This window comes from Poecilia reticulata, linkage group LG13, assembly GCF_000633615.1.
Source record: "Poecilia reticulata strain Guanapo linkage group LG13, Guppy_female_1.0+MT, whole genome shotgun sequence".
Lineage (NCBI taxonomy): Eukaryota > Metazoa > Chordata > Actinopteri > Cyprinodontiformes > Poeciliidae > Poecilia > Poecilia reticulata.
In genome coordinates, this window is record NC_024343.1 from 12,767,119 (window position 1) to 12,781,316 (window position 14,198).

Here is a 14,198-nt window from a genome sequence, read left to right on the forward strand (position 1 = left end):
TATATCTGAGCATAGTGGTTTTTGTTCAATATGGTAATTGAGTCAGTAGTTGCATTTTTGGGTGCATTTGTAAGCAATGGCTCTTGCCCTTTGTTTCCCAGTGGCCCCTGAAAAGCTCAATTTTAAAGGACAACAAAGTGCTTTCCTTACTCCTCCCCCTACTAATAGTAAACAATTAGGACACCAAACCCCCTCGGAAATATAGAGTTTGAACTAAAAATGAGGGGCAAGGAGTGAAGTAAAATTCAGCCGTACTGTACTCCCTGTCTTCTCCAAAAGGGAAATTATGACATATCCAGAGCTGTTATTCATACTGCGCGGTTTAACTATTTTCGGTTAGCATGCGTTATAGCTATGCCAAAATTTGCAGGATTTTATTTTAAAATTTTAGTCCCTAATTGTCCTTTTGGGCAGTCTGGAAGCTCACCACAGGCTCCACTCCCCCTCTCCAATAGGCCCATCAGCTCTAAGTGTTCCTGACATTGTAATTGAAAGTAGGACCTTAAGTGATGCTGAAGCATTGGAAGTCTGCTTTGCATCGCAATGAATGCACGTACGGGACAGGTTTTGTTTGGTTGTGGCAACCTGGGAGAAAGCCTCTCTCTTTTTTTTTACAGCATGAAACTTGCATTGAAGAGTGTTGTTTTGGCTTTTCAGTGTCGTAAGTGGACTTGGATGAGAAAATGCTCGGGGCTTGTTTTGTAAGGCTGGAGAGGCTGAAGGGGAACTTGATTTGTGCTTTTCTCCTAGTGTTTTGTACAGTTTAGAAAATCTAAAAGAATGTGGCAGACCGAATGAAATTGAACTTGAGAACTCAGCAGATTTTAAAATGCTCTGAATACCTGAGTTTCAAATGAGCTGCAGTCTGAGGTAGATTGGAGACGTGAAGTAATACAGTCATTATTTCACACTGCCTCTGCAGGCTATTTAAAAAGGAACATCTAACACTTAAAGTGAAGTTAATTTAAAAGGTTACACAAAGTTAATGAATTACTTGTAGCAGATACCGGTCTTGGTTTCTTCATTTAGTTTAAACAGGTTAGCTGGTTATAGAGGGCGAAGCTAATGGTTAATCCAACTGAGGCAGGGGTCAAAGCAGACTGCTACCATCTTTAAACAACAGCAACAACAACAACCTTAAAATAATATTTAAGCAATTTATGCCCATGATCTTTCTGGGTGAAAGAGTGAACATGTTATGATTTCCAGTCAAAGTAACAGTTTGTTATAAAGCTTAAGCAACAAGAAAAAATAATGTTTTTTTTTGTTTGTTTGTTGTTGTTGTTTTTTTTTTTTGCAGTTTTCTGGAAGTTTGTTCTAGATTAGAACTACTTCTACTACTTGTGTTCGATTTTCCCAGTTTTACTGAGAGTACAGGTAATGCATTACATTGTGATGTTTAGACAAACCCAGATTGGGTTGATTGATTATTGATTGGCAGCAGTAAAGGCTTCTCCACACCTCCACCCCACCACGTCATCTTTCAGCATACATATACTTGTATACAGTCCCTCGCTCCGCTCCGCCCCGCCCTCCCTTGGCTCTTCTGTTGAACCCGAGGTCGAGACCTGAAGTAATTAGCGCGTAGCTGAGACAATGGAGTATGCTTTTGAGCTGATGGCTATCAGATGAGAGGTTTGTGTGTGTGTGTGTGCACATGCAGACCAAGGGGGAAGGTCAGTAGACGGTTAAGATTTAAGTTGTTGCTTTTTAGATAAGAATAAAGGCTATAAGTCTCTGTTGTATTTATCAGCCGCTGGCACACTCTGTTCTCCCCTGTTTATTTCAACAGTAGTGTGAGTGGCCTAGTAGAACGAAAAAAAAGTGTTTACACTGACAGAGCAACACTCATCACACTGAGCAGATAATGACCACAGCTGATGTTTGAGCCATAAAACCGCTGAGATAATAAACACAGAAAGCAACAGGCTGTTTGGATTCAGGTCTTTATTCCTGAGCTGACAAGAAAAGAAGGTAAAGTTATCAGCTTCTAAATTAGCTTGTAGGTTCATAATGGCGGCAAACAGGACAGCAACAAGGTAAATCGTTTGAAAGCCTCGCCCAATGAACACATTATCTGCCAAAATCCAGTGATATACACAGTAGCTTATCTTCAAAAGCATTGAGTCAAATCAAGATTTAATAACTTTTAATCTTTTGTTTAGCTCAGTTGTGATGGAAACGATGCACCTTCCCATTTTCTTGAGTGAACATTGGCATATTTTAAAACAACGTCCAAGAGTTTTTTATGTAAGTTTTTCCAGAATTTGTGGTCCACTATAGTCCTCCTGACAATCACATCCTATATATAATAGTTTCAGTACTTAACCTGGGATCTTGTCAGGACCAGTTCTTAAATGACTCTTTCAACAATCAAAGTGCCAGTTACAAGTCACACCATTAATCCACCATAAACATTTTATCAAATGCCTCTATACAAGTCCTTATCATCTTTATTCAGATCTTTTGTGGAGGATCCTAGAGCAGGTAGCCATTATCAACACACCATTATTTATTAACACTGCATACAAAGTGGTGTTTGTGAACAGTTCACAGTTCTGCTGACAGGCCTATCGCTCTAAGAACTGATTTAAACTTGACCTATTTCAACTTTGTGCAACTCTGACTTTTTATGAATGATGGCGTTTAGTGTTTTGTTTGTTTTTTTGTGTTAAATTATGCAGATCGAAAACAAAACAAAATGGATTTTACATACAAGAATCAATATTTTAATTAGTCGGTGGAAGAATTTATCCATACATTTCTTCAAAGACCTTTTAAAAAAAAAAATAGTGCTAGTGCTGGAAGCACAAGGGTATCTAATGAGTCATGGTTTCTGCTGTCGAATGAGATAAAGAAACATTTAATGTCCCCCCCATTTGACTAGATTTGTTTGAACAGAAAAACACCTGAAAAGCTAAAGCTGACCATATGACACTAGATGAGAAACGCAGCATAATAAATCACAGTAAACACAATATGTGCCTTTTAATTAGCCACTTATCTGCTCCTTTTTATATCTCTTTGAGGCTACAGATGTATAAATATGAATAAATCTGTCATGCTGCACGACATTTTGAAGTGAAATATACATATGACTATTCATGATGAATTATTTTTAGCACTTTAATGCTGGGCATTTTTTGTCCAGCTTACTTCAGTGTGCAAACCACTTTATGACCAAACCAGCAATCAGAAGTAAGGAAATGAGGTTGCCAATATTGAGTTAGCCCAGGCATAAAGTAAACATTTACACAGCGTAGTTATTTGATATTGACCCTATGGAAAGAGTGTGCAAGCTGCAGAGGTTGGACCTGCACGTTCTATTTTATTTTATTTTTTTCAACTTATAATTTTACCAAAAATGACATATTTTATATTCTGATACATGCAGCCCAGTGCCTGGGTTTTGTAAGTGACTGTTTTGCAGTACAGTTTATAGCTTATTTTCACTGCTGTAGGCCAGAAAATGTCAGAGCTTTCCAATTATCTATGCGGCACAGTTTTCAAACACAGAGTTCATGTGATTTCTTGGCATGGTGCTGCCAACAGAAAGAACTCATTGGGGTGGTTTCCATCCCAAATTACCCTCTCCTGCTAACATTTTGATGGTTTAATGCTTGTGAGCACTGCTTTTAGAGAAACCTGTGCTCTGCTTGGCCTCAGACCTTCCCTGCCCAGGATGATCTGCACAATTGCAACCTCCACATGTATGAAATTATAGATAAAAACCCAATAACAGTGGAAATAAAAGAATGGCAAACAACCCACAGGATATAGTTGACTAAGCAGTCAAAACAATGACACCTGCATTGAACATTCGTCAACCAGAAATCATAATTAGTTTACATTTTTTCCCTAAATTCTTATGCTGAACAGTGTTGATTTTTCTTAAAGACATATTGTATCTGGTGGGGTTTTTTCACAAGCTGACATAATTTCTTGTGGTATTAATGAGATGTTTGTGACATCCTTAAGTCAAAATATACAAAGATTACATGACCACACTGTTTATGTGGAAACCTGGTTTCAATAAGAAGCAACCTTTAACAGCAACCTTTCACGCTGTAGAAATGGTGACATTTATCCCCATTAATCATTAGACAACCTTTTTTTTTCTCATAGTTCACAAGTTAACTCATAGCAAATCCAGCTGAAAATGTAACAGCAGAAAAATACAAACAGGAGGCCATGCAGGCAGATGCCCAGGGCGGCATTAGAAATCGAGAGGGGATTTAATCCCACAATTCTTGAGTACACCAAAAACATTGAAGGCTAACTTTAATGTTTTATGCCTGGAAATTCAACAGACATTGTCAACCCTGCCAGTGGTTACAAGAGTTTTGTGCCCATATCACTTACTTGGTTTTCACTGTTAGGGCATTTGCTCTGAAACATTGACACAACGCGCATGAAAAACATTTTAAGGTTTTTTTTTAAGGTATGGCTTTAAAAACCCAAGCCATGCAGCTGTGTCAGAGAAAAAATGTTCTCACACAAACCTTCAAAACAAGTCTGACTTGCACAGTCAACTTTTACAAGTTCCCATTGTCAAGAGAGTTATGTACATTTAAAAGAGTTTATTTACAGAGTCCGACTTGCCTCTGACGTCACAGTGAGCTAGCCACAGCATCTCTTGTTAAAGCTCACAACTGTTTTCCGCTGATCATGATACTTTTCCAAATAATAATAAATACTGTGACACCAATAACACAATTAAAAACATGCTTGTGTTGCTTTTTTTGTAGAACACATTGAATTAATGAGCACTAGCAAATTCTTTTGCAAGATCTTTGATGATTTGTTTTTTTCTTGGTATTTTAACACACAATCAAGTTCTTAGTGGTCATTTTTAAGACATTGATTTAGCCCTCCTGCGGTTTTAAGAGATGGGGTCATTTAGACTCCAGGAGTTTTTTACTCTGTGCACGGTCTGGCAGGGTCACAATGACCCCGTGTGTGATTTTAAGAGATATTTTTTGTGTGTGGTCTCGTTGATTGACAGTCTGACGGAAAATTTTCAGTTTTTTTTCCTAAAGAATAATGACATAGTGTAATCTGTAGCTTAATGTTTGACAGATGTACTTTCCTGATTTTGGACCAAATGTCTTTTATATTGACCTGACATGTTTTTTTTGTTTGTTTGTTTGTTTTTTACTAACTGGCATAGGAGAGTCATCACTGTATGTGAACTCCTTTTTTTAATGAAAAATAATCAGTGGGTTGACTACCGCCTTGCTTAGGAAAACTTGTTCTTGCTGGGATAATTTTAACCATTCTAATCTTTCAGCTTGGCAAGAAAAGTGAAAGGCCAGGTTCTAATGACACACATACATGCACACACACTTACAGAGACACAAGTGTGTATCCATCACCAGATAGCATCTTATGGCTTCGTGCCCAATCCCCTATCCTTGAAGTGTAGGTATTAATAGGCCTGCCAACTCCTTGGAATGGCGTGAGTATGCATAACTGCGAATGCTGTGCATACGCCACTGTGTTACGATGTTTGAAGGCTTAACTTGACTGAATTTGGTATTTTAAAAGTGCAGGTAGGAAATAGGTTTTGAGAAACTGCACAGTTCACAAATAGGCGTGAGAAGATGCTTTTATGGAGTTTGTGGAGTGAGAATAATTTGAGTCCAAGTTTATAGGGGTTATTTTTTCCTTACGCTGGGGTCACATTACGGCTCAGTAGGGCCCAAATAGAAATACAAGCAACCACAGTCTCTTTGTGCATCTGCTATCCATCATATTATAATCCCTGACTCTATCTCTTACCATTTCTTTGTCACTCAGTGAAAATGAAAGCTGGTTCCAGCTTTCATTTTTAAGCTGCCCCATCTTGTTTTCCCCTACTGCTTTCTAATCATGCTTTCCCAGAAGGGTGCAGAAAGGTACATCTGTGGTTTAAAACAGGGTTTATAAATCTAACCTATTAATCTGTGCCAAAGGTTTTTCAAGAGATCTAGCTGAGCACCATGACTGAAGGGTAGTGAGTTAAGACTGTTATCTCACAGCAAGAGGATTATGAGTGTGTACATCACATGTTCTCCCTGTAAAAGTGTGGTTTCTTGCTGGGTACTCTGGTTTCCTCTTTTCCCCTCCATGATGTTTTGGGTACAGAGAGGGACATACCCAGGATGTACCTCTTGCCACCCGGATGCCAGTCTACCTGCTCTCTGGAACAGTACAAGGATTATTTGAGTATAAAACAGGGAATGCATAAATGGATCATGCTGTCCTGGTTTGGTACTGGAACTGCTTTCATGGAAAGCAAAAAAAAAAAAAATGTAGGGAGTCTTGTTAAAATACCAGGTGATCCTACACAGGTGAAACACCATTGTACCTGCTGTGATAATCTGAGGTCCACACATCTATGAGTTAATTTTCAATGTATGATATTAGTCTCAAATTGAAACAGGGAAAGGTTTGGTATTTCAGAAATGTCTCAAGCTTATTGCAACATAACGATTGACCAGTTATCATGCATGTTGTATTTAAAGATGATCCAGTTGTATTTCTGCCTTTGCCCACAATTTGTTCAAAACCAAATTAATAGGCAACAATTCAGCATGTCATCTGGTTGATAACAGAATAATGCTGCTTAAAGCTTTCTCCTTTCCTATTCCCTACTGCTTTCGTTAGCAGATTTAAATGCTACCGAAGCTGGAATCCATTCTCTTTCTCCCTGTCTCTGTCTCTCTCCGTCTACAGAGAGCGATAGAGACAGAGAATACATACAAAATAGACATGGCTGACATTTTAACCTAAGTATTTAAATGATGCATTTGAACCATTCGGTGTTGGGGTGGAATGAGTTTTCCAAAAAAACCAAGCTCATATTCACGGTGAATGTTGTCTAAGGCACAAAGAGTAAAAAATATAAATGCGCATTTTCTTTACATGTGCAAAATATTTCCTGTGTCTTTTAAGTACCCAGAATGGACTTGTGCCTGGTTTGAGCTGTTGAGATGTTGCTGCCCTCACTAATTAAGCTACATGTTGTTGATCTTCCTACTTTACAAGATGAGAAAGAGGGAGGAAATGAACATCCTTCAAATTTTTGACCATAACAGGCCAGTTTTAGTCCGGTTTTGTTTAGCGTACAGCTCAACTTCTTCAAATCCAGGCTTCAAGGTGTGGTGCCCTGCAACTTTTAGAAGCGTCTCTACTTCATCACACCTGAGTCAAATAATCAAGTCATTAGCAGGATGCAGGAGAATTTGACTACATGCTAAGGAGATGAGTTAGCCATTTTGATTCAAGTGTGTTGGCAAAGGGACACATCTAAAAGTAACTGAACATCGGACCTTAAAGACTGGTTAATTATGACCTTAGTCTTTTGAAATTGTGTTTGAAAGCCAGATCATGCAAGGAAACCAACCAGTTTAAATGGCCTCCACAAAATCTGATAGTAGTCCAACCAGAATCAAATGACTCGTACAGTTCTGAATCAAATAACGAGTCGTTCATTTGATTCATAGCTTCTTCACAACGTGCTAAATAAAATATAATGTAAACTGAAAGCCCGTTTTATGCTTGAACATTTAAAATTACATTTTTGCTGAAAGCTAATGGAAAAGTCTCCCAAGACAAATTTTGCTTTCACAACCCAGAAATCTCTCTTTAATTCACAAATGCATGGTGACCTGTCATTTGCAGGATACCGCTATGCACCAACAAGTGTCCTGTCAATTCATTTAAAATTCTATAAGCCACTTCTCTGAGTAGTAGATTTGGCTCCAGGCGCCTCTGTCTGGCCTGTTTGGTGACAAGCAACAGAGTGCTGATAGATGGTTCCTGTTCCTGGTTGTAAATCGGCCTCTTGTTGAGAGTTAACCCCTGTAACCCCCAGTAACGTCTCTAACAGCTAGCAGACTCCTCTATCGCTGCCTAGGGCAGCTGATGAGCTGTTCCCAGAAAACTGATGAGCAGGTGGTATGGCAGTCCGGTTGGGAAGCGGACAAATTTGCTTGCTCCGCAAACCACGTTCCCTTTTTTGCTTTGTGTGACTGCGTGGGCGAGAATTTGGATTGCAAAAGGAAAAACAGAAAAATAAAATTCATCTCTCATCCTGTGAACATCTGCTCCGCCAGCTGAAGCCGGCTTCCTGTTATTACAGTGGCATGTATAATGAATGAAATAAAGATATCTGAGCAGAGTTTTAGGAAAGGTCAGCTATGTAGGCTGACCACTTCAGGGAGCTTCTGAATGTTTCTCTGTGTTATGACTGTGCTTTGGGTGGTCATTATTCCAATTAATCACGAGTATATGGTGGAAAACCTGCAAACTGATTGAGAGAGCGCACATGCTTGCTTGCTCTCAGAGAATTAGGGAGTAGTTCTCCTCCTTCTGCTGACCTTCTGCATTCACAGCTGTTTCTCCTCTCGGCTGACTGGTGACTGGGACGGGTTTTATTAATGCGCTGTAACTAAGTAACCACATAATATGGATCTCTGTATCCCTGCTCACAGACTGATTTATTTCCCTGCGTGGGTGTGCATGCATTCTCTATTTGATTGTGTATCTAATGTTTGCTTGCAGATCGTCTTCTATTTAGCAGCAAGGACTGTTGTCTTGAAATGTGTACAGAGGTAACTAAAGGTAGGAGCTTCTACAAGTCTTGGGGATCCTGAGTAAAACAAACAAACAAACAAAAAGCAATAACTATATCAGATAAATGCAAAACAATACCAATTGTTTTGCTGGGAAACATATTTTGGCCCTACTACCCACAGTGTTTTTTACGGCTCGCAAAACTTCTGGTAAGCTTCATAGTGTGTCTTACTTCACAATTAAGCTTTCGCATGGCACTCATCAACTCATCATGGCCGAACGTTAGTGACTGTGTAAAATCAGATGCAATCGTTTAAAATTGAAACAGATTCCACACTTCCAGCAAGCAATCGTTTCTCAATAGACGAAGATCCAGACCCTTTTTATGATGCAAATAGAAGAACAAGAAACTTATTTTTACCAGGCTATTAAAGCATACAAAAAAGTGTAAATAATAATAATAATAATGGGGAAATCTTTATTGGCATTACAGGAATGATCTCTCCTTATTCCAGACTATCTCTTCGCATGTTTCCACTGGTATTTTGATTATTTGTCTTTGGTGATAAGCTCCAAGTACGGTAATCACTCTGATCTTCGACTCCCACCACAGATCCACTCTCATATTCAAGTTGCGACTCTGTCTGCGCCACTCCACAAACACTAATGTCACGTCCTCTCAGAAGACACACGTTGGCAAAATGAAATGATTATTTTAAACCTAAATCTGTCAGGGGTATAAGTGATGGTCAGCATATCAATATACATTTATATGCATGACAGGTCGGTGGGCGAGCACTTAGAGACGACGAAATGGAAATGTTTTGCTAACTGCTCTGATAAAAATGTGGAGCGGCTGACATCCGACACGCAGCTGCGTATTAGGACATAATGAAAGAGGAAAGTAAAGAATGATCTACTGTACTTCGAGAGGGGAGCTGGTCTCTGTCCAGATTTCCTTACTGCAAATAGGAGACTTTGCTCCTTCAGTGGGCCAGAAGGAGATTGAATCAATAAGTCGTTATTTATTTTACTGCAAAAGTTACAAAGTGATCAAAGAGTTTCCACGCTGCTTTCCATGTTGTGTGGTCTGCGTGTGCTACTTTCCACTGCAACCCCGCCATCATCTAATTCTCCTAGAGCTTGTTATTCATAGACCTCTGCGCAGACTTCCTTGGCACCTGTCTTTTCCCCGTCTTGTTGCTCAGCTCCTTTAAATAGAACTCATGTCTCCAGAGAAAGAGTAAACACTGGCCATGCCGTGGGAATACGGACAAACACACATGTACACACACAGGGATGTCTCTATGGTGATGCACTTAATATTTCACCATGCAGGACATGTCCGTAGCATATCAGGTTGCACGTATGAAGTTTTTACAGCTGCTCGACATTACATACGATTTGGGAAACCATAAAATAAAAGAAGCATAAATAAATGGAGTAAATTGACGTAAAAACCCTCAGACTTGTTCGGTAATGGTAGAAAATTATAAGGGTTTTATTTATTTTGTATATGCCTAGTGTGTACTTATTTTCACAAAGTATTCCATACCATTAAATCTGTACAACTAGCACAAATTACGATGCTGTAGAATCTGTGGTGTGTGGTTTTGAGCAATTGGAGTTAAAATTAAATAATTTTCAGCTGTTATCCTTCACAGTTTAAGAAAGTTCCTTTTCTGCAGGCTTAAAGATAGACAAGAGTTTTGTTTTGGAAGTGAACTATGGTGAAGGTACTTGTTAAGACGGCCTTTAAATAGAAATACGTGATTGTGCAGTCATGTATTCCCACTGAAACAAATTCAAAGAATTCAGACTTTAAATTCAGTACATGAATTTAATTGAGAAAACAACAGTAAGGAAAAAAATACAAAAATGTAGAAAAAACACAGACATACACACGCATACACACCGGAGCATATATCTAAAAACAAAAACATCTAAAATTTCCTAAAAAAAAGAAAGAAAAAAAAACAAAAAACAAGAAATGTTACTGAAGTATAATTAACTTTTATTTGTTTCATGAGCTTTGTGATTTTGGATTTTTTTCATGATTTGTATTATTTAGGTCTTTATTTTCTGTTTTGAGTTGTAGTCTTTGATTATGATTAGTCTCTGTAGATCTTGGCTTCTGCTTTATTTCAAAACCTGCTTTTCATGTTTCCTGTTGTTTCTTAATGTCTTCATAATATTGCCCAATTTGTATGTTAGGTCATAATCCATTGCTGGTTTACATTTCTCCTGGTTTCTGTGTTTTTTCTTCCTCAGTTCCTTGTGTACTCCAAGCCATTTCCCCTTATTTCCTCAGTTTTACCTCTGCTATTTTTGCACGTTCCCCCACAGTTGACAATTATTCTGCTAATTAGATCCATCTGCGTTCATTCCAGTTCTCACACTTTCCAGTATGTAAATCTCTCAGTTTCTGTCATTCTCTGCCGGATTCTACTGTTGCATTTACTTTGGTACTGATGCCTTCCTTGTGCCTTTCTTTTGTAAGTTTCCAAGTATTAAATTCATGATTCCACATTTCATTGTTCATCTTTCAAAGGTGTGTGTTTGCCCTTTGGGTCCTCAACAACCTCAAAACATGACAAGTCCACTTTTTGTCTAAAAAACCTCAGATTTCTACATGTCCAGCTGGAAATACAGGATCAATTACCCTTAACGTCAGATTTTTGACAAGAAAGGTCAGATCTGAAGCTGCTGCCCCTGCGAACCGACCCCGGATAAGCGGAAGAAAATGGATGGATGAATGGATGGATGGATGGTCAGATGTAGCTTATTTAAAAAGTCTGCAGCTTATATAAAAAGTAATGCAAGTTGTAGCAAATTATATGTTAGCAGTTGTAGTTACACTGCTATACAATATCTATTTATTATATACACTATATGCATTAGGCAAGTGATATTTTGACCATAATTTTTCAGGTTTATTTTCTAAATCCAAGTTCCATAAAGTTGAATGCGTAATGAACTTAAGCATTCAGGTGATGTATATGTGTGTAATGATGGAGGGTATAGCCGAAGGAGTTCAGCACTCTATATCGAAGTGGTCATAATTTTTAAAGTTCGTCTTAAAACCCATTTATTTTACTTGGCTTTTAACTCCTGTGGGATCTAGTTTTAGAGTGTATGTTTTTGTTTTTAAACTGTAAGAGTTTTTTATTTTTTTTTATTATGCTGTGTTTTAATGTACAGCACTTTGTATCAGCTGTGGTTGTTTTAAAGTGCTTTATAAATAAAGTTGGTATGGTATGGTATGGTATAATTGTTAGGCATTTTTTCCTGACTCTGAAGAGTCAAAAATGACAAAAGTCTCTCAGAGGGAAACACGACTCTTGAAATCAAGATTTTGGGTGATCACAGAACCATCAAACATATTGTTGCAAATGTCGAACAGGGTCAGAACCCGTTATCTTTCAGGTTCTTCATATTTATAAGTTCAACCTACCTGGAGAATCTAAAAGTACAAAATGTTCAGAGATAAGAGCCAAGGAGGTAAGGAAGGCTGAACTCTGACCGCCACTGAACAAGACTCAGATGAAAAACTTGTGGCCTGGCCCTCTTCCTCACCTGACTTGAACCCAACTGAGAACTTGTAGGCAGTTCTTAAATGAGAGTTTTCCATTTGAAGGAAAACAGTCCCCCTCTCTGCACAGTGTCTGGGAGGCTGTGGTTGCTGCCGAATTAAAAAAGTTGATTGTTAACAGATCGACAAACTGACTCAGTGAATGAAAGGATGGTCACTGCTATTGAAAGAAGGGTGGCTAAACTGGTTACTGATTTTTCTTGCCTTTTTATGTCATAGATGTTAATTGGGAAGCTTTTTGTAAAAGTTTCATTACACAGAGGAATAATGAAAAAGTGAGGTGGGAAAATGTGTTTTTCATGTAGTTGTAGAATAATTCTGCACAATAAAAGTTGCCAAATAATTGTGGGCACATTTTCTCATAGTGACACCGAAATCTTGCCTTTACGTTTTCAAACATTCATGTTTGAGGTTTATTTACATTTTGAACAGTCAAGAGATCACTGTAGTTGATGATAAATAAAGATAACCCTCAAAAGTAAGACTTTCCAAACAAAAAAAAAATGTCAAGACAGTATAGTGAATGCATATAACTTTGTAAATTGGTAGAAAAATATTCTATGCCTAAAATTATGCACAAAATTTAAATTTACTCAAAATTTGAAATACTTCATAGTTTGCATTAGTATTGCAAACTAATGCAAACTATGAACTTGGGTCCTGGCATCACTCAATAAAACCAGCATTTCAGGTTTTTATTTTATTCTGCACATGCATTTACAGTCTTTGATTGACTGTAGTTTTCAGATGTTGTAAAAAAAAACTGGCAGGTATCCCAGAGAGACTTGGCAAAACTTTAATAAACAATTAGTGCTAAGGACAAACTGTCATCACTTGTCAAGTTTATTGAGCATAAACATTGGTATGCTCTGTGCACACTGCTGCTTTTAACATGTTTATGTTAAATGTACAAAAAGTCTGCAAAATATGTTGGGGGTTTTTTGTAGCACAAAAAGTCAGACAGAATCTTTTCCTCAGTTTACTGCTCAAACATACAAAAACCTTTCATTCAATAGTCAAGTTCCTGTTTTCTTGCCGCTCATTCAGAGTTTGTGGACAAGAATAACCTCAAACAAAAACTCATGCATTCGCAAACACATGGAAAAGTACTTTATCTCCAGTATATCATTCTCAAACATCATAGTTCTATCTATCTGGTTTTAACACACAGTGAGGGCTTTACGGTATATTTGTCACCCCACATTTGCGTGAAAGTTTGCCTTGAAAATGCTTCATACAATTGGCTTGTTGCTGCAGTGAGAACCTGCAGAAAGCATTCTCACCATACCAGGTATGTACATGTAGCCAAGTTCTGGCTCAGCATGTGTGTGTGTGTGTGTGTGTGTGTGGGCGTGTGCGTGTGTGTGTGTGTGTGTGTGTGTAGGTGTGTCTGTGTGTGTGTGTGTGGGTGTGTGTGTGTGTGTGTGTGTGTGTGTGTGTGTGTGCGTGTGTGTGGGGGTGTGTGTGTGTGTGTGTGTGGGGGTGTGTGTGTGTGTGCATGCGTGTGTGTTCATGTGTCCTGTTGTCTCACAATTGCTAGCCCTCAGTCGCACACAGTGGTTGACAGACACGATGTATGTTCACACAGATAACACACACACACGCAAGCAAGGGCTGGAAGACAAATGGACCTTACTGACACACAGACAGAGATGTGGACAAGCTGCTTTTCCGTTTGAATGCTCAGCCAAACCGCAGGCCACAATTACACTTGTCCCTGTCTGTTTGACTGCACCAGAGATAGCGCTCTGTGTACTCGCCCTGATGCAGAATGACGATGATAGACAGCGGGAACTTGAATTCTGTGTATGCATGCTGTCGCTCAGAAAACAAAGCAACTGCTTAACAAACTCTGTTTGGAAATAAGATTTGGTTTATACATGTAGCTTGTAATGGAGAAAACATTGCAGGTATATATCATAGAACCATTTTTAGATGAAACAAAACTAATAAAGATGTGGAGAAAATGGAGATTAAACTCAAAGTCGCTGAATTTTTCTCCAACAATAAACGACCAATTGAGGTAATTACATGGTTTGTGGTAAAA